The following is a 20,900-nucleotide window of genomic DNA, read 5'->3' as shown; positions in this document are numbered from 1 at the left end:
TCTTCTTCTTCTTCTTCTTCTTCTTCTTCTTCTTCTTCTTCTTCTTCCTCTTCCTCTCCTTCTTCTTCTCCTCCTCTTTCTCCTCCTCCTCCTTCTCCTTCTTCTTCTATGTACCGTATCCTTTAGTGAGTTTTCTTCAAAATACTTTAATGAAAAAATTTAAATATGCAGAAAAGTTGGAAGAACTTTATTGTGAACACCCATATACCCACCACCCTGTCCAATTAATATTTTACTATATTTGCTTTCACATATATCTTCTGTCTCTCCATTCATCAATTCATCTTATTTTTTTGGATACATGTCAAAGTAAATTGCCATATTCTTATTTAGGGTTTAGTATTTCTTAGTTTTTTTTTTTTTCCCTCTGGAGATAAAGTTTGCACCGAATGAAATGCCAAATGCCAATTTGTACCCAAATCCTTAACAAGACATAGAGCATTACTATTATACTAGAAAGTTCCCCTCGTGCCTCTTCCCAGTTAATCCCTGCCACTGTCATCCGCCCCTTCCCAAGCAATCACTGTTCTGTTTCCACTACTGATCAGTTTCATCTGTTCTAGAGCTTCGTAAAAGGGAATCAAAGAGTATATGCTCTTCTGTCTGGCTTCCTTCACTCAGCATAATGTCTGTGAGAGCCACCGATGTTCATGTGAATATCAGTAGTATTTCTGACCAACATTCCATTGTCTGGATAGATCATATTTTGTTTATTCATCCTCCCGTTAATGGGCACCTGGCCTGTTTCTAATTTTTGAATATTATATGTAAAGCTGCTTGGGACATTCTTGTACAAATTTTTTTTTTTGTGGATATGTTTTCATTTCTCCTGGTTAAATACCTAGGAATAGAGTCCACAGCATGATTTTAAATGGTTTAGTTTAGCACTAGATGGTGATGTCACTGTAGCTCAGAACATTCCATGCCTCTACCCCCTCCATCCCTCTTATTTTTTCTATTTTCTTCTTCTTACTCTACTGATTACCTTCTTCCACATCCCTTTGTTTTCTATAAGCTGCCCGTTCTCTCTCCTCTTGTCTGTCCTGATAGGGTATAATGTTTTATTACTGTTTTCTCACTTCCCGAAAAATTCTTCCAGAGAAGGGCAGCATGGTGTTGACGAAAAAACCCCGATTCTTGGGCTACATTCAAGATGTGCAACTGCTACTTCTTAGCAGGGCAAGTCACTGTTCCTCTCTGGGCACCAGGCTCATCCATTGTTTATTCAGGGGATTGGAAGAGATGGCTGGAAGTCCCTTTGCCTGTTCTATTGTTCTGTGAATCTGTGACTACTTTTTCCAAGACACAAATCTGGCAGAGAGCCAAGAGAAAACAAGGGGCAGAAGGTGAGGATGTTGGGGTAGAGATGGAGAGGGAAAATAGAAAAACAAGTAAACATCTTTCCTGCTTCTTGGCCCAGGAAAACAACAACATGTTTTCTGGGACCAAGTCAGTCCTGTCCTATAGCTAGATTTCTTTACTCACTCCTGGTTTTGGGGTTAGGTACCCCATTCGGTTTCACCTTTTTCTCTGCTGCTGGATACCCCCTATCTTTTCGGTTCTCCCATTAATATGTATTAATTCTGTGCTCCAGAGGTGCTCATTGTATCTTTCAAGACAGCATCATCGTATGCCACTTTATGCCAGTGAACCAACATGGAGATCAAAAGGGGTTCTTTCTTGCCCAGATAAATATGTGCAATTTCATAAAGGCTTTGGGGATATGATGCACTAATTTTTATTGTATAATCCAGGGTTGGGACATGAATGTTAGGAGATTTAGGTCCAAGAAGTGAGAAGGCACCATGTCAGCCTGGAGGGGGCTTTCCCTTGAGCACATGAGGCTGTGCGATTGAGGTCCCCTCTCTACAGGATCCATAACTATGTGATCTGAACTTTACTGAATAGGTTCAATTCCAAAAATATTATCTGCCTGCTCTCAAAGGCACCCCCATACTTATCAGAACCCATATCCCAATTTTTGGCTCAGAAAATGTGGTCCCTGGGTGTGTTGACTCATACCATTTCCAGCATGTGTGCTCTTGGGTTTTCCCTCCCTGACAATACTTAGCATTTATGCCATTTCAGTCCTCAGTACTGGGCTTAGAGAGAGACAAGTTGTATGAAGAGAGAAGCTACTAAAAAAAGAGGGAGAGAAATGTTTTAAAAAGTGGTGTAGAATGAGGGGGAAATGAAGAGGAGATTAAAAAAGAACAAAATGGGACGTGTGCAAAGAAAAGATAATGCCCTACGTGATGATATTTTATGTTAAAAAAACAAAAACAAACCAGACTAATCTCATGCAAAACCCGCTTTGCTCCAAACTGGAAGATTTAAAAGTAAGACGCAAGCGTTGGGCCAGAGCGTCCCCTGGCATACATCCCTGCAACTGCGGTATACATCTTCAGGTCTCTAATATATTTTGATGTACTCAAAACAAACTCCTATTTCACAACAAACACAAATTAATTATAGTTCAAAAGGAGCAGAGCAAGGCTTTCAATTCAAGCTCTAAGCAATCACATTAGTGATTATTTTTGTGTCTAATCCACCAATTAAGCTCACTGAATTCCAGCTAATTAAGTGACTCAACTCAAAGATAAGGGAATCATAGCATCTACTAAAGATGGCATATGGGCTCTAGCTTTTAAATAATTATCTCTCTGAGGTCTGGGCTCTTCAGTTTCCTATGTTATGCCAGTAGATTGAATCTCAAGAGTCGCTGGCCCAAAACCAAAAAGGCATTTGGACAGTCCCGAGGCTGTCAGTCCTCTTGTTGGATGCAGAGGTTATGAGCACTGTGACTTTAAGACCCGGGGGTGGGAAGTGGACCACACATGGCTTTGAAAGGACTCCCAGCACAGCTGAAGGCTCTGCTGTGCCCCTTATCTCCGTCATCTAAAACCCTCCTCCAGGAAGAGAGGGAGGACTCCACGCTCCAGATATATTTAGGAGCCACTAAACAGTTAACCCCCAAGAAGAAAGGCTTCAGAAGATGGACCAGGCAAGCAGAAATTCTCATTTTGCAAACTGAAGAAGTCATAAGGTTTGAGGTGAGGAGGATGATCGAATAAATGAGGTCAGGATCAAGACCCTCAGAACCGGGATTTGGGTAGGAAAGGAGGGAGGGGAAGAGGACAGAGCGCCTTGTTCTGAGAATACCAACCAGCAAGGCTGGTGGACTGGGGCGGAGCGTACGCAGCTGCAAACGTGGATTGAGAGAATCTTAAAAAGCTGGAAACATCTGCCCAGCATGGGCTTTCAACTTAAGCTTGCCTGCAGGCAACCACTTCCCCCTATATTTAGTTAGCCCCATTTCCTCGCTGAAGCCTGAGAATGTCTATCCAGAAATCTATTTGAACAAGAGCCCTTTTAATTTATTTAAAAGAGAGAGAGAGAAACTTTCCGTTTTTAAGACTGAGAGCTACAAGCCAGTCGCGTTTTTGGCATGGGCTACCCCTTGGGAAGAGACGGCCGCCTGTGCAGGGCATAGTTCTAAGCCTTCAGCAGTTGGCCTTTCCAGCACTGGAGGATAGACGCATTGGCTCTGAAGAGGGAACCTGAGTGAGGGCCACAGTATCCATTACAGTCCACCCCTTGAGCTGCTCTGCTCGCCTCACATCCTACGGCAAGTTTGTCCTATCTGGGAACAGCTCCTCTAGAATTCTGGTCGGTCTTATTTCCTGGGAACTTATAAGGAAAGAGTTAGTAGGATGAAGTACAGCCCCTGAGGTTATAACTGATGTTCCGAACCCCTCTCCCCTAAAACCCATTCTAGATTTCTCTGTCCCTGGGCTAGTACTCCTGCTGATCTAGTGGCTTGTCCAGTTAAGTGATTCTGACCCTCATCCCTGAGGTGTGGAAGCCTCTGGTTACCTTGCTCTTCTCGGGCTGTGTCTACTGTACTTGTCCCTTTACCTTTAAAACTCAGCGTAGAGGGCGCCTGGGTGGCTCAGTTGGTTAAGCGACTGCCTTCGGCTCAGGTCATGATCCTGGAGTCCCGGGATCGAGTCCCGCCTCGGGCTCCCTACTCAGCAGGGAGTCTGCTTCTCCCTCTGACCCCCCCCCACGCTCTCTCTCTATCTCATTCTCTCTCTCAAATAAATAAATAAAATCTTAAAAAAATAAAATAAAATAAAACTCAGCGTAGAATACTAAGAGATGTCCCGGTGGGTAATCTGAGTGTCAGACATATAGTACGTATGTATAGCAACAGACCTCCCTCCCTACCTACTTCCTACGGATATCAGAGGCAAGGTTCTTTTCTTTGCTTTCTTTTTTAAAAAATATTTTATTTATTTATTTGAGAGAGCAGAGGGAGTGCAAGCTGGGGGGAGGGGCAGAGGGAGAGGGGGAAGCGGACTCCCCACTGAGCAGGGAACCCAACACGGGGCTCCATCCCAGGACCCTGTGATAATGACCCGAGCCAAAGGCAGATGCTTAACCGACTGAGCCACCCAGGCGCCCCCCAGAGGCAACTTTCCACGAATATATCAGTTTATCTCTTCATCTGTTGATGGACATTTAGGTTGTTTTAAATTTTTTTTGGTTATTATGAACATTCATGTCCAAATCTTTTTGTGGGGATGAGGCTCAGGAATCTATATTTTTAATGAGTAACACCAGGTGATGCTTAGGCACACCTGAGTTTGATCATCTGTCTGTTAGAATGAATCCTGACTTTTTGCTGAGGTGATTGAAAGAGATCTAGCTCCACGTGCTGGGTCTGACTCAGCCAAATATATATATATATTTAAAAATTTTCTTTATTTATTTGAGAGAGACAGGGAGCATGAGATACCACAAGCAGGGGAGAGGGAGAAGTAGACTCCCCACTGATCAGGGAGACCAACATGGGACCCTGGGATCATGACCTGAGCTGAAGGCAGACGCTTAACCAGCTGAGCCACCCAGGTACCCTCAATAGCCATATTTTGATGTGGACTTGGACCCCAATTTAACTAACTTCCAGTTTGTGCCTGAAATTGAGTGTCTACCTTGAGGCCAGAATGTGGGAGTTAGGTTCTGGATTTGACTCCGAGTTTCTTGGTAATTAAGATGAAAAGCAGTTATGTTCTGGTACAGAATTCTCATTGTTCTGGAAGAAAACAAACCATGCCAGTGTCTTGGGAGAAGCAAAGCGGGTCCCCTCCCTTAACTCTAAAGGAATTTTCTCATCGACAGATGTGGTAGACCAACTCTCAGTAAGATCCCTGTGTAAAAGCAGGCATGGGTGATCGATGAGGTGAATAATGATTTGCAAAGCCTACAGCTTTTAGGTCAGCCAGACCTGAGTTTGAGTTGTAACTTAAATTCCTTTTCTCAGTTGGGTAATCCTTCCTTAACCAGTACCATTTTTTGTTAAAAAAAAAAAATTGTGTAAGTAATCAATTTCCATTGTAAGTGGTTCCAGGAATGGATAAGTATAGAGAGAAATAGAAAATTCTCCTTTTACCACCTTCATCTTCCTTCACTTCCCTGAGCCTACTCCCCTTGCCCAGGAAATCACCATTGACAAGTGAGGTGTGTCCTTTACAGCCTTTTATAAACACGTTCTATTTTACATAAATGCATTATTTTGCAAATTGCTCCTTTTGCTGAACAATGTATCTTGAAGGTCAGTGTGGCTCGACCTCATTCATTTTTAAGATTGCTTAATATTCCACAATATGGATATATCCTAATTTATTTAATTAACTACTTCCCTTTTGATGACTCAGAGTTGTCTTTCTTCTCTTTTTCCCTCTCTTCCCTGTCCTCCCTCCCTCCCTTTTCCCTTGCTAATGTAAACATTGCTGTACCAAGCAGCAAACATTTCTTTAGGATAGATTCTAAAGGAGAATTAACTGGGTCAAAGGATATGTATATTTTAAATTTGGATTGATACTGTGCAATTGCCCTCCCGAACAGCTTTACTAATTTATACTTGGGGCGAGTTATTTAATTTGTGGCTCCTTTCTTTCCTCCACTACAGAAATTAAATACAGTAAAACTTATTACATGGGATGGGCAAGGTGATTAAGTGAGAAAACCAATGTAAAAACAATGCTTGCAATGTAGACGGTTATCATCTTTAGGTTTTAGGATCAAGTAGAAAAAAGTTTTTTTCTATAACTTTTAAGTTTTAGCATTTGTTGAGACTGCGGATGGATGGTCACAACTGTCTTTGTGGGATGTCTTCAGATTTGGTAAATTGCAATTATTTAAATAATTAAAATATTTAAATTATTGTTCAAATTCATCATTTAAATGAATTTAAATTAACTAAATAATTTACAATTATTTAAAAAGTTATCCAAAACATGGTGGTGTGGTTTTAATTGTTGTGCTAGGGCATCACTTAGCAAGCCTGTCTTAGGATCATTTGACTCTCAGCAAATGTAACTTTATTTAACTGACTATTTACTAATGAATAGGGCCCAGACATTTTACAACAAAAGTTAGAAGTTAATATGTAAGAAATGACTAAGATAAAAATAATTTTTGTCCAAGAGCAATGCAAGTGATTTCTCCTCGTTATTGAAAGTAACCATGAAGATGATAGTTTATTGCCTTGTGGGATATTAATGAATTTTATATTTAATTCAATACTTTTATTCTAGTTTTTTTTTTTTTTTTTTTTTTTTTTTTTAGAGAGGGAAAGAGAGAGAGGTGGGGGAGCAGCGGGGGGTGGGGAGAGAGAGAGAGAGACTCTTAAGCAGTCTCCATGTCTAGCTCAGAGCTGACTCGGGTCTTGAGGTCATGACCTAAGCCAAAATCAAGAGTCAGACACTTAACTGACTGAGCCACCCAGGTGCCCCAATTAGTCTTCTTTTCTTTAATAGACTATATATACATCCATTTCTTGTGTCTGCCTTGGTATTCTGTTGACTCCCTCATGAATGAGCTAAATGAAACTTTGACATATGCTTCCTGTCTCTGTCTTTTAGCATCCTGAGAATTATACTTTTTTTTTTAAAGATTTTATTTATTTATTTGAGAGAGAGAGAGAGAGAGAGAAAGAGCACAAGAGGGGGGAGCGGGAGAGGGAGAAGCAGACTCCCTGCTGAGCAGGTAGCCTGATGCGGGACTCGATCCCGGGACTCCAGGATCATGACCTGAGCTGAAGGCAGTCGCTTAACCAACTGAGCCACCCAGGTGCCCGAGAATTATACTTTTGACAGTACTCAAGATCCCACCACGCTACTACCTTCACTTTTGGCAGCTGGGTCACGTCTTTTGGGCTTCCATTCATTCGTCTTCTTTTGAGTCCTCTCCAAATTCTCCATGGCTCTGGAGAGGAATGACACACAATGCTCCAGTAAGGAGAGAGCTTCCCCTCCTGCTGGTTCTCTCGCATCACTGCTCCGATCCCCAGCTTTGGAAACCGTCCATTATCCTTCTATCTTATCTTCTCCACACTTCCCCTTGCAATGTATTCACCAACTGTATTGAAATTGCTTATTTACTTGTTTTTCTCAGTGCTTTCTGTGGGAGCACAGACTATATTTTGTTTAACCTTTTATCACCAGCTTTCAGCACAGGGTCCAGCTGTTAGTTACTCAACCAATATTTTAATGAATGACTCATGGGATGAATATTACCCCAGCCTTTTTATTTCAAGGGTGTTACTGCTTCGTTACATATAATTTATTGTTCTAACAACAGTGATGCCAATCTTTAGCTTGTGTATTTCTGGTAGCTCTTCCTTTGGGGGTTGTGGTTGTGTATACATTGGTGCCTAATGAAGTCTCCACCTTACGTTCTTTGCTTTTGGTTTCTCCTCTGCTCTTTTCAGAGCACGGCTCCTTTAAGACCAGTAGAAGCTGGGTTGAGGAGGAAGAAGTCCGACCAGACACTAAACAGAATGATCTAGCCATACCCTATTTCATATGTTTCTTAGTGTCTTTTAGCTTGCCTGTTCATCTGTCCCTGCCTGATTTGTTCTTAGCTTTGCCCCCAAGATGCTGATCTTAGCTTGTCCTAGTTTGAACTTGGTGTCTCTGGCTATTGACTCATGCTCTGACCTCCACCCATCCCCAATTCTGCTTTTCTACTCTTTGGCATCTCCAAGCACCCGACCTCAGCTCAACCTGCCTTTGGCCTTGTTTCTCCTGCCCGACACCAACAACTGGAAGGAACCCTGCCCTTCTATGGGGCTGAGTGTGGCTTCCCCGAAGTGAAGCTTGCATTATGGGAGGGAACAAACAGGCACACAGTGTTTTAGAAAGGCTCATGTGAACTGAGCATAGGCGTTGTTTTCACAATACCTTTCTTCTGTTTCTGCTTTTGTATTGAAATATGTGTTTTGCCAATATGGAATGGAATATTCCAGAAGGAAAAAAAAAAACCAAAAAAGCCCCAAACCCCGGTTGCGTGTCAGTCATTAAAGTAAAACTGCTTTGGTTTTAGTTTCTTTTCTAACTTCCTGCACAAAGGAGGGAAAACTTTACGGTTTGGAAAATATTTTAGACCTAGCCTGTTGAACTGGTCCCGCGGAACTTTTATTCTGTTAACTGTAGAAGTTCCTTCCATGTATGATCCCATAATATTTTAACAAACACTGCAGAAGAATGTGTTCAGAAATTACAGCAACTCTGGCTTTGGACAATTGGAAAATGGCCATTTTTAAACCGTCAAAGCTAATTTGTAGCTTCTTATTCACATGGTGTTTAGCCCAGTTTGGTTCTTAAAAAGGAAGCCTCCAGAAGATGCATTTTGCAGCATGAAATCTGCTAATGAGACAGGAAAGCCTCCTCGAGCTTGTTTACAACTTCTTAAAGTGGCTCTTTTCAAATGTCTGGGTTTTGTTTTTGTTTTTGTTTTCTGTCTCCAGGTGAAAAATTATAGGAACCGTCACACCAGATCCGCTGGTCACCCTCATGTCATGGGATCCAGACCAGGAGAAGGCGGCTGGCCCTCCGGAGTGCATGTGATCAGCACGTGACGGGCTGGGCAGGTTGGTGGCATTTAGATGCTGATGGCCCCAGCGCTGGCAAGGAGCCTGGCCCAAGGGACCACGAAAAAGGAACAGGTTTCAGACAGGCAGTTTTACTGTGTCCCAGTGGTTATTTTGCTAACTTCCAGCCACTTCTTTCTCTAGCCCTGAGCAAAAGAGACACATAATCATTATTAAAATGTTCTGAATATATAGGTCACTCTGATTCTTTTAGTTATCTTTAATCTGAGGTGTATCGATTTCCCTCTCTACACCGATCCACTCAATTTACATTTAGATAAAGCTTTCAGATTAATTGCATCCTGGAAAAAAAAAAAAAAGATTTCGGAAGATGAAGGCTGTTAAAAAAAGTGTTGCCTTTTTTCTCTATCGCTGGGAAGATTGAGATGACTGGCTTTTACAAAAAGCCTTTAAAAGGTTTTTCGTTCTAGCCATGGCTGGTTGTGATATTTTCCATAAGCCCTCGTATGTAGCGCACCTGCTGTAAATATTTCATTTTGTATGGTTTTTATTTAAAATTTCTCAATCTTGTTTATTAGAATCGAAAGGAATCTGTTTGGAGAGAGTGTTTCGGTCGTCCTTTTCATTGATTTTTTTTTTTTCCTCTCCCGTGAGGCTGTTTTTTCATTGCTACACCATCTGTCAGTAAATCAACAGCTCCACAGGAGTAGTAAAAACCAAAGAGATCGGTGTTACCACAGGAGTGAGCTTGCTCATCAAGGGACACAGCTTTTGGAGATGCAGACTTTCCAATGCAGATAACCAAGTCCACAGGCTTTGGCAAGGAATGCATTTTGAAAATCTGAGGACCCAGAGGCAGGGCCAAAATGACAAAATATTAAGGTGTGACTCTAAACGTTTTTCTTGAGTCTGTGAATTTATTTCACTTATTATTTTAAAGATAGAGTCTTCCTATAGTAAGCAGTAATATATTATACACTCCAAAATTTGTTAAGAGGGTAGCTCTTGTTAAATGCTCCTACCACAATAAAGTTTAAAAGTCTTTAAAATTTTTTTATCAAGTTGTTTTCATTTTTATTAAATATTGGATCTATTCTGAATATTCTAGACAAACAATATTGGGATAAATAAACTTATTCCTTTTTTTTTTTTAAAGATTTTATTTATTTATTTGAGAGAGAGAGAATGAGAGAGAGAGAGAGCACACGAGAGGGGGGAGGGTCAGAGGGAGAAGCAGACCCCCTGCTGAGCAAGGAGCCCGACATGGGACTCGATCCCGTGACTCCAGGATCATGACCTGAGCCGAAGGCAGTCGCTTAACCAACTGAGCCACCCAGGCGCCCTAAATAAACTTATTCCTAATCACTTCATACTAAGGTGAAAATATTCATAAAATAAGTTCATAGAAGGGGCACCTGTCTGGCTCAGTCAGTGGAGCGCACGACTCTTGATCTTGGGGTTGTGAGTTCGAACTCCACATCAAGTGTAGAGATTACTTAAAAATAAAATCTTTTAAAAAACACGGAAGTTCCTAGAAGTAGAACATCTGGAATAAAATGTACATGCATTTATAATTTTGATAGAGACCACCAAATTACCCTCCATTGAGGTTTTACCAGTTTACACTTGTACCTACAATGCATGAGAGGGTCTGTTTGCTGGTGACCTTGGCAACAGAGTGTGTTACTAAACTCTTCGCTTTTTGCCAAACTGATTGGTAGGAGTGATGTTTCAGTGTAGTTTTAACTGGCATTTGTATATTAACGACTGAGGTCGAATATCTTTTATATGTCTTAAAGCCATTTGCATTTTGTTTTGTTTTTTTTTGTAAACGGTCTATTCCTACATTTTGTCAATTCTCTCATTGGGTTGTTGATTTTTTAAAAATTAATTTGTAGCACCTCTTTATATATTCATGAGCTTAGCCTTGGCCTGCAGTATTAGCAGAAAGCGGTTTTGCCTCAGTTTCTTGTTTGTGTTTTGACTTTGCTTGTTTTTTTAATGCTAAAATGTTTATGTTTTATAAAGATAATTTATAAGTATTTTATTTTATGATGTCTGGATTTTGTGTCACAGTTAGAAAGGTCTTCCCCAATCTGAAGTTATAAAAAAAATGCTAAGTTTTCTTCTACTACTTTTATAGTTCTCTCTCTCCCCATTTGTGTCCTTCTTCCTACTTTCCCTCCCTCCTTCCTTCCTTCTTTTCTTCCTTTTTTCCTCTTATCTTTGTTTTTCTTTCCACTTTTAAATCTTTGATCTTTTTAGGGTCGGGATTTGTTTTAATTTTTATTTACTTTTATTATTATTTTCTTAAACTTGAATCCTTTTTTTTCAAGATTTATTTATTTATTTGATACAGAGAGAGAGAGAGAGCACAAGCAGGGGAGCTTCAGGCAGAGGGAGAAGCAGGGAGCCTGATGCAGGGACTCGATCCCGGGACCCTGGGATCATGACCTGAGCTGAAGGCAGACGCTTAACTGACTGAACCCCCCAGGTGCCCCATATTTTAATTTTTTAAAAAATGTAGTTGGCATTTTTATTGTTTAACCAATAGTTTTAGGTTAGATTGTTTTTGTTTGCTGGAGTGAGCATCACAAAAATGCTGCCAAACAAAGTTCTAGAAGTGAGTTAAATCCATAGTGGGTGTTCAGCCAAGCTGGGAACTGGAATCACAGGGGCGAAGCTTGGAGATCACTACTAGAGAAATAGTGGAAAGCATTAAGTCTAATCATTGGGGTGAGGACAAAAATGGGAGCAGTATCAGCCAAGTGAAGCAGCTGCGAAAGGTGTAAGCGGGACCAGGTGCAAGGTGAAGGCCAAGGAGAGTGATTCAGAACCGCATTTGCGAATGCTGAGTTTGTTCAAAAGCCCAGTGCACGTTACAAGCATAATGATGCTTTCAGTGAGCTATCCAGAGCTGGATAATGGGTTAATGCCAAGTCTGAAGTAACTGGAGAGAGTCTGGATGCACACAATCCAGGAGGTGCTTGAAGTATACCAGACCCAAAGAAATACCTAGTGTCATGGCCAGTGGTCTAAGTAATATCAGGAATATACACGTGGCTCGAGGGAGTGAAATCAGGCAGATGGAAAACTGCAGGTTAACCAAGGAGGGCAGTAGGTCAAAGACAGAGAGCAGTCGGGAGCCAGGAGCTCTCCAGGAGCCCCAGGGCAAGTTCACCTGAGGCCAGGTGAGACGTCAGCTGTAAGTTGAGTGAGCAGCTAGCAGACCGGACCACAGCCTGCACAACCGTGCTGTGGATGCAGACAAGGAGATGGGGCAGCTCCAGAGGGAAAGCTAAATCAACGCTTAGTTACTCCAACCAGGAAGCTCCTGGAAGAACCTGACGTGTTCTGCAGGAGTAGAAGCCAACATATGGCACTGGGGGTAGTGGGGATTTCACGGGACACAGCAAGTAGTCGTAGTGTTTGGGTGGAGGGGGCAGCTGGTGGGGCAGCTGCTGACCCCCCACATCCATGAGATATCCTTCCCTTTCCGGCAGTGTCTGTTTCCACGCAGGGAGGTTCTGGGGCCGAGCGACTTTGGTTCAGCCCTGAGTGCCAGTGATAGATCCAAGGAATGTCTCTTTCTCCTTTTTTTTTATTAGTTTTTTAATCTTTCTCCTTGATAGGTGCCAGGGGTCTTCATCAGGGGCACAGTGCCCCAAGCTGATTCAGTTTAGAAAAGGGTTTGGGCTGATTCTTGGATTACTCATTTATTGCATTTTTATCCCGAAAAATGTCAAACCTACAGAAAAATTTCAAGAATAGTACGCCAAATTCCTTTAGGCCCATCAACAGACACTTAGAACGTGTCCTAGACAAAAGCTCTGCAAGGTTGTCATACCCGGGGGCGGGGGGGGGGGGGGGAATCGATGTGCTGAAATCTAGGACTCTGGGAAATCAATAATGGCAGATTCCTGAGAAACAAGAGCTCTCGCTGGGCTCTGAGGACAGACTAGGAGCTGCTTGTCAGGATGCAGGATGTAGGTTTGGAGGAGGCAGGTAGCTCAGGAAGGGGTTTGGGGAGCCCAGTGTACCTGCTTCCTGAGGCTCTAGGAAATTGGACACAGGCTCTCAAGCCCGTTGGACAGAAGGAGTAGACTTTGTAGGCCTCCGAGGCCCGGGGGCCCCAGAGGGCATGGGTCTTTTCAACCAAAAGTTGTTGGTTTTCAGGGCTCCGATAAGCATGCGTTAAGAGAGAATGCAGCCACAGGTGACTTGGCCTCCTGTTCCAAAGGGAATACCGAGAACTCTAAACAGCCCTGCATTTCTGCACAGTTAAAATGAAAGAAGTGTTGCCTTTTCCTAAGGCTCTAGTCCCATCCTCAGAAGAATCTAACACCTCGATCTCAGACTTCCAGCCTCCAGAACTGTGAAAAAATGAATTTCTTCCATTTTAGCCACCCAGTCTGTGGTACTTTGTTATGGCCGCCCAAGCACACTGATACAATTTTATTATCATAGAGTAAAGCCGTGGTCAACTTCTCCATTTCCAACGGATAGATGTTTCCTTCCTTTATACTCAGTATAATGGCTTCCAAATGGTTTTGGAGAGACACTGGAGATACCTATGAGACATCTAATCTATTTAGGGTCAGAGGCCAGGTATAGGACAGACCCGGGCTTCTCATAAGGATGTTTACGAGAAAGAGCCCCACGGCCAAGTCAGTGGAGAGTGACCGCAGGTCGGTTCAAAGGTGCTGAGTCAAAGGGGAGAACACAAGCCATGTGATGAAGTGGACAGCATGGGGGACGAGGTGTAAGCTGGAGGCTCGGGTGTGACGAGGTGAGGCCTAGGAAGGGGCAGTGCAGGCCAGAGTTCATGCCACAGTGTCCTTTTCTACAGGTGCTCCCTCACCTGGCTGACAGCAGGACCTCAGGGGGCAGGTCCCGGCCAGTTCTAACCACAGTTGAGTGATTCTCTTTTCCAGCTGGACATGTGCCCAGTTCAACGCCAAGAAATGTAATGAGGAGTTTATTCCTACGAGTCAATGTCCTTCCAAGAGCAGAAGGAGTGTCAGGGAGAGGGCTTATTAATTGAGTGTTTTCCAAGAAATGAGCCGTCAAGACCGTGCTGAAACAAAAATGAAAATAGTTCTTAGTGTGATGGGATTGTGGGTCAACGTCATGATCATTCTTTCCCATTTTGGTTTAATCTCATTACTCTCTATTTTCGACAAACTACTTTTAGATGTACGCAGGGCCACTGCACCCGGAGCTAGGTTTTGGGCTCTGACTCTGTAGCCATTCACATTCAGACTGCTGTTGCCAGGGTGACCTGTGACCTTCCCGCTACCTCCTTCTTCCCCCCACTTTTATTTACTTAAAAAAAAAAAGTAATTTATGTTTTGCTGCAGTGATAGTCTTGTGACATAAAATCAACTTTTTTTTTTTTTTTAAAGCAAACAATTCAATGGTACTTAGCACATTCATCTTACTGTGCCCCCACCACCTCCATCTAGTTCCAAAACACTTTCCACACTCCTGGAAGGAGAACCCAGAGCCATTAAGCAGTTGCTCCTTTTTCCTTTCTCCTACCCACCCTTGGCAGTCACCGGTCTGTGTTCTGTCTCTGCGGATTTACCTATCCTGTATATTAAAGGTAAATGGAATCACATAGTATGGGATCTTTTGTGACTGGCTTCTCTCACATAGCATGCTTTCAAGGTTTGTCTCTGTTGTAGCGTGTGTTTGTGGCTCATTCCTTTTTATGGCTGTGTAATATTCCATTGTGTGGTTAGACTTCATTTTGTTCATCATTCGCCCACTGATGGACATTTGGATTGTTTTACTTGCTGGCTCTTGTGGATAGTGCTGCTATGACCACGTGTGCACAAGTATTTGGGCCCTTGATTTCAGTCTTTTGAGTATGCACCTTGCAGTGGAATTGTTGGGTCTCCTGGCAATTCTAGCTATTTACTCAATTTTTAAATTTTCGAATGCTTATTCATTTTCCTTTTTCATTGAAGAAGTAATACACATGCATAAGAATTCATATAGAACAAAAAGGGACACAGGAAAAAGAAGGCTCTCTCCCGCTCTGACCCCTAGCCTTTCTCCTTAGAATAATTTCTGGCTCCCAGGGGTTAACAGCTCCCTGTGTATCCATCGAGGCAGTTTCTACATGCATATGGATTATATCTCCTTCCCTGTCTTACATAATGGGACCGATGAGGTTCTCCACTGCACAAGCCACTCTCCTTTTGGGGACAGTTTCGGGTGGTCTGTAGCCAGAACTGGTGCACCCCCAAGCATGGGGATGACATGTTGCTGGTGCTGGGTCTGTCTCTTCTCCCATCCCTCCCTTCATCTGTTGCTCAGTCTGGGCTGGATGACGCTTGCTCGGCCGGTCTGCATAGCCCTGCCCTGAATGTCAGCTCTCATGGTCCTCCATGCTGCTCTCTGGGCATGCAGCAGCAGGCTCGGGAGTATGTAATTATGCCGTGGAACGCCAGGACCCAAGAAGCACTATATTCATTTATAAGTCACTAAACACACTGTTCTTGTTTGACCTACTTTGTAGTTGAAGAGCTACCAAGTAAATGAGAGAGGTGGTTTGCAGTTTGAAAAGCTGCCTTTCCCAAAGAGTCTCAAAAGAGTTCGTCAAAACATCTATCAGCTTGTTAACCGTTTGAGGGCAGGACTATGTTTTTATGCATGTATGTGAAATCCACATCTCCTGGACGATACCTTGAGGCAGAGCAGGTGATCAGCACACGTCTGTTGGAGGACTGGAATGAGTTTTACTTTGAATACAAAAAAGCCTCTTGAGGACACATTTAGATTTAAGATGTCAAGGAAAAGGTCCATGTAGACTAATACCAATGAAAAATAGTGGGGTAGATCAGGCGTAGAATACAGAGCCACACAGTTAAACCTTCCCCCAGGTTAATGTTGGGACATCTTTATTCACAAAAATGGTGAAAGTCACATATTACAATGGGACATGAATTGGGTGGGAGAAACAGACAGGCCAGAGCCTCTCGTTAATCTACAGGTTCAAAACTGAATTAATTTCCTCCCTGCTGAAAACTGGTCTTGTACCTTTATCTTCCTCTTTGGTTAAGGGTATCAACATCCTCACACTGTGAGGAACCAGGAATCTTGGAGATCTCCCAGAGTCTTCTGTTCTTACCCATATCCAATTGGTCACTAAGTCACTCCTGTTGAGTATCTTCAATGTCCCTGAACTAACCTGGCAATTGCCCCAGCCTTGGTTTATGATAATACCATTTTTTCCTTTTCTTTAGACTATGGGCAAATTTCTGGAAAAGTCTCATCCTGCCTCTGGTTTTGCTCTCATCTTGCTTAGTCCATCTTAAAACTCTGATAAAACTACCCCCTCCCCCCAACCTTACACTATTCCCTGGCTTTCAACATGGCAGGATGGGTGCAGAGCGTGTTTTATTGGACAGTGAACTTAGACATACCAGATGTGACAAATAACATGAGGTGAATGACAGTGTGGTTCAGGTGTAAACTCAAGGGTTCCATCACTGGGGACATGCTTGGCAGACAGTGGTCAGGGAAATGTGTCTGTCCCGGTCCTGTGGGACCTTTCTGTCCCTTACAGCATGGTTCCTCATCAGTCAGTGGCACTCTTCTGGGCCATGTACACTCAGCACTCCGATTTCTGTGGGTCCACATGGATCTAGGGTTCATAACAGAGAATTCTCAGTGTCTCTGCTATTGTTCAAAGTCAGACATCAGCTGACTGACTTTTCAGCTGCTGTTCTTTCCATAACTCCAGCTATGACTCTTTCTTCTCACAAGAGAATAATCCATAAGCCAGGCACATTTGGAGTCGTGACTTTTCAATTCCATAAAATTCTTACTCATGCTGCCAGCTCTGGGAGCACTTAAAGCCTCACCTGGGGTTCTGGATTTTATATACTTCATGCCCACTTCCCTACACGTGGATTACAAGGATTAAGGTCATCTCAGACTGATTTACCTTTTCCCCAGATCATCAGGAGCATAGTTGAAAACAGCATTGCTACCAGCTCCCATTAGAATCAGACAAAATCAATTTCAATTAGGTCATCTAAATGTTAATATTCAGCCCATTTGACCTGCTTAGAGCTTTAGAATTTTCCATAAAAGATTTCATGGAACTCTCTCATCTTGAAGATGTAGAGTGATGTAGGCAACAATAATTTTAGAGCAATCTTGCTGCTTTATTACCTACCACCAACAGTGCTTATGAGTTTTAGGTTAAGGTAGATAATATGAATGCTCAAGTTGATAGATTATTTTTTTGAGTTGGGAGTTCCCCAGAGATACTCTAGTTGGAGGCTGTAATTTGATGGAGCCAGATATTTGTGCTGAGTGGTTTCCCCAAGGTCACATAACTACTGAGGCCCCTGGCTTCCCATAGTGTCCTCTTTCTACAGCACGAAGCTAGCTCAGGAATGCTGTTTGCATAAACGAGTTTAGATATATATGATCTCTGTTACTGAACTCCTCTTTTGTTAAAGTTGCCATAGTTCTCTTAATAACAGTAGTGATCATGAATATAAAGAGGACGGGCGGGGTGTTAATGAGATGCTCTGAGAGGTTGGTAAAAAGTGTTTTCTTTTATCCTAACATAAAACACTCTGGCAAAAAAGCTTGTGATCCGTTCTGTTTCATCCTGGATCTTTGGAGAATTCAGAAACATCAGGCATGCTAGAAAGAAGCAAGGCCTCCAAGTCTTAATTTTTTGGAAAGTTTCAGAGGACTGTTGAGGTTCTCTTAAGCTTCTAAGTTCCAACACCCTTCAGAATCTTTGTTTAGGGGCGCCTGGGTAGCTCAGTTGGTTGAGCATCTGCCTTTGGCTCAGATCATGATCCCAGGGTCCTGGGATTGAGTCCCGCATCGGGCTCCTTGGTCAGTGGGGAGACTGCTGCTCCCCCTGCTTGTGCTTTCTCTTTCTCTGACAAATAAATAAAATCTTAAAAAAAAAAAAAAAAGAATTTTTGCTTAGGTATGAATCATCTGCTCTCCTCCCAGGCTCCCAGGAGATACTTAGAAGAGGCAAGTAATTGGAGGACAGAGTATATTCACAGAAATGTGCAACTATCATCCCAATTTTAGAACCTTTCATCACCCCCCCAAAAGAAAGCCTGTAACCATTAGCAATCACTCCCTACTGACCCCCAAATCTCCCTATGCAACCACGAATCTACTTTCTAGCTCTATGGATTAGCCTCTTCTGGACATTCCATATAAGTGGAATCACAGGTTATGTGGTCTTTTGTGACTGAATCCTTTCGCTCAACCTGTCTTCAAGGTTCATCCATGTTGCTCCGTGTACTAGTCCTTCATTCCTTTCTGTGCCCGATAATAGTCCATCGTACTGACAAACAACACTTTGTGTATCCATTCATCAGCCGGTGGACATTTGTGTTACTTCTACTTTTTGGCTAGTGTGACTAATGCTTCTATGAACATTTGTGAACAAGCTTTTGTGTGGACACGTATTTTCATTCCCCTTGGATATATACCAAGAAGTGGAATTGCTGGGTTATCTGGTAACTATGTTTGACATTTTGCAGAAGTGTCCAATGACTGACACCATTCTGCATGCCCACTGGCAGTGCATGAAGGCTCCAATTTCTCCCCATCCTCCCTAACACTTGCTATCTTTTTATTATCACTATCTTAGTGTGTATGAAGTGGTGCCTCATTGTGGTTTCAATCTGCATATTCCAAAGGCTAATGATGTTGAGTATATTTCCATGTACTTATTAGCCATTTGTGTATCTCTTTGGAGAAACGTCTGTTCATATCCTTTCCCCATTTTATTTTTTAAAAATATTTTATTTATTTGAGAGAGAGATGGGGGTGCGGAAGAGCACAGAGGGAGAGTGAGAAGGAGAAGCCGACTCCCTGCTGAGCTGAGAGCCTGTCTCTGGACTCGATCCCAGGACCCTGAGATCATGACCCAAGCTGAATGCAGATGCTTAACCAACTGAGCCACCCAGGGACCCTCCCTTTCTCCATTTTAAAACTGGGTTATTTATCTTTTCTTAACGAGTTGTAAGAATTCTTCATATATTCTGGATACAAGTCCCTTATCAGATATATAATCTGCAGATATTTTTTCTCCAATTCTGTGGGTTCTTACTGAAACATTTTGCAGGACAAGAGATTTTAACTTTGATGACATCTAATTTTTTTTTTCCCCAATCTAACCATTAAGATATATATATATATATATTTTTTATTCTTATGTTAATCCCCATACATTACAACATTAGTTTTAGATGAAGTGTTCCATGATTCATTGTTTGTGCACAACACCCAGTGCTCCATGCAGAATGTGCCCTCCTCAATACCCATCACCAGGCTGACCCATCCTCCCCCCCCGCCTAAAACCCTGTTTGTTTTTCAGAGTCCATCGGATGACATCTAATTTTTAATCTATTTTTTCTTTTGTCTCTTGTGCATTTCCAACATTTTGAAAGATATATCTAGTTCCTTGGGGTAGAGGTGAAAGAGTTACAATTTATAGGTCTGCTGGGAAGTTTACTAATATTATTTTTTAAGATTTTATTTTTAAGTAATCTCTACACCCAATGTAGGGCTTGAACTTACAACCCCAAGATCAGGAGTCACGTGCTCTACTGACTGAGTCAGTCAGGAGCCCCGGGAAGTTTATTGTTGACGTGACACTTTGGAAATGAGGAAACAAGACACTTAGAACCAAGACATAAGAAAACAGTAGACAAAGGAGATTTAAAAAAAAAAAATCATTGGCTAACTTCAGTTGACTATGAAGTTCTATTATTCACAGTCTTGGCAGGAAGCAGACGGGATACTAAAAAGAAGGGACTTGGGGGAGTTTTATGAAAGGACTTTTGTATAAAGGTGTTAACAGTGTTAAGGGAAACCAGCAAAAGATGACAAAGCATCCATACCTGGTAATGCTGGGAAACTGCTATCTCAACTTGGTGAACAGGGAGGGAGCATTTACTGGAAGCTAGTTGTAGGGAAGGGCTGCTCATGGGAAGCCATGACTTTTAGTAAAGGAATGTGGCCACAGCCAATCTACGGAGGCCAAGGAGGGAGCTGGAGGGATAATGCCTCCGAGTCTCTTTCCTCCCGCTCTATGGTCTCCAGCCCATGCCTTCTTTTGGCTGAACCCCAACTAAGAGCCCGAAGCAAGGAGACCTGGTCAATGCAGTTCATCAAAGCCAGCCATTGGGGCCACAGAATAAGATGGAGAGCAGTGGCAGATGGAGATGGTGTGAAGGAGAATAACCGGTATTGTCACGAGAATGGCAAGATGGATGTTTTGCTCCTTTTCATGGTGGGTGGGAGAGAAATCTACAGGAAGAAAGGAAGAATGAAAGAGAGAAAAGAGAAGTGATCCCTTCAGCATGTCTTTTAACTTCCCCCCTGCTTCTGTCCCTTCACCCAGGAATACCTGGTCCCCAGACCTGACCATTGCAGGTAAAATTTCTCACTCACAAGCCTCAACTCAGATGCCACTTCTATGTTTTTTAAAAAATTGAATTGCCGTACAACGTTACATTAGTTTCATGTACCACATGGTGATTCGACAATTCCATATATTGTGCAGTGCTCACCATGATAAGTGTAGTCCCCACCTGTTACCATATAACGTTACTACGATATTATTTATGCTCCTACTCACTGAAGACTCTGTCTCTAGGTAGGGGACCCTGGGGGTGGCCTAATTGGCATTACTCTCTTCTTCCTCTAACAGAGCCCTGATTTTGTTCAAAGCCTCCTCTGTCCCCCACACAGCCAAATATCAAAGGGGAAACCTGCCGTGGGCTAAAATAATTTAAGGGAAACGCATTTCCTCTTGCCAGGAGCTGGTTTAGGAACGGACAGGTGACCAAGTTCTGGCTACAGAACCTTGAAGAAGGGTTGCGTGTGACATCCAAGAGAGGCCTTCCTCCCGCTTTAGAGAGAAGCTCCAGTTGGTACTGGAGGCCACTTTACAACGAGGAGGAGAAGAACTGACTTCAAGATGAAGAGGTCAGCG

At 42.6% G+C, this 20,900-nt stretch overlaps 1 long non-coding RNA gene across 1 annotated transcript in view; it reads left to right on the top strand.

Moving 5' to 3' along the window:
• Positions 1–2,856: 2,856 nt before the first annotated feature.
• Positions 2,857–20,900, top strand: part of LOC118021217 — a 42,223-nt gene continuing 24,179 nt past the window's right edge. Inside the window, exons 1-2 of the long non-coding RNA XR_004682137.1 lie at positions 2,857–3,053; positions 8,816–8,938. This is a non-coding gene — a long non-coding RNA (uncharacterized LOC118021217). The remainder of the gene's footprint in view (positions 3,054–8,815; positions 8,939–20,900) is intronic.

The sequence above is a fragment of the Mirounga leonina genome, unplaced genomic scaffold (assembly GCF_011800145.1).
Source record: "Mirounga leonina isolate KUSES-001 unplaced genomic scaffold, KU_Mleo_1.0 Mir_174, whole genome shotgun sequence".
Classification (NCBI taxonomy): domain Eukaryota; kingdom Metazoa; phylum Chordata; class Mammalia; order Carnivora; family Phocidae; genus Mirounga; species Mirounga leonina.
The sequence above is the reverse complement of the archived record's forward strand: the minus strand, read 5'-3'. Positions and strand labels throughout refer to the sequence as shown.